The sequence below is a fragment of the Urocitellus parryii genome, chromosome 8 (assembly GCF_045843805.1).
Source record: "Urocitellus parryii isolate mUroPar1 chromosome 8, mUroPar1.hap1, whole genome shotgun sequence".
Lineage (NCBI taxonomy): Eukaryota > Metazoa > Chordata > Mammalia > Rodentia > Sciuridae > Urocitellus > Urocitellus parryii.
In genome coordinates, this window is record NC_135538.1 from 124,430,427 (window position 1) to 124,430,960 (window position 534).

The following is a 534-nucleotide window of genomic DNA, read 5'->3' on the forward strand; positions in this document are numbered from 1 at the left end:
CAAGCCTGTAACTTTGTCCACTTAAGTCAATGCATATTTAGCTCCTTCTGAACATGGGAGAGGGCCAATATAGTCTATCTTCCAAAACTAAAGACATCCCCTTATTTGATAGAACACTTGTTGGTATCCAGTCATTGTGTGTAGCACTAAGAGTAGGTTAAACAGTCTGGCATAAATCAATAGCACCATACCTCTTTAGTGGTAATGCCCAGTATGTTACAGCTGCTCACATAGTGTTTTATCTGGCATACACTTCTTCTGGGTCTTACTACAGTCATTTTATCTTCACTAGTTGTATGTTCTTGATTAGTACTTCTCTAGTGATGGGCTCTGTGGCATGAGGAGCAGCACACAATTACTTTTCCAACAAACTTTAGTGTTCCTCTGACCCCTTCTATAACTGTGACCATAATCCAATGGGGATCTTATGTCTCTTAATCCACAAAATCCCCAACCAACCTGTCTGGAGTAGCATGGATGGTTACCTTATCAAGTTTTGATATGTCTAATGTTTCAATGATTTGTGCCTATTTT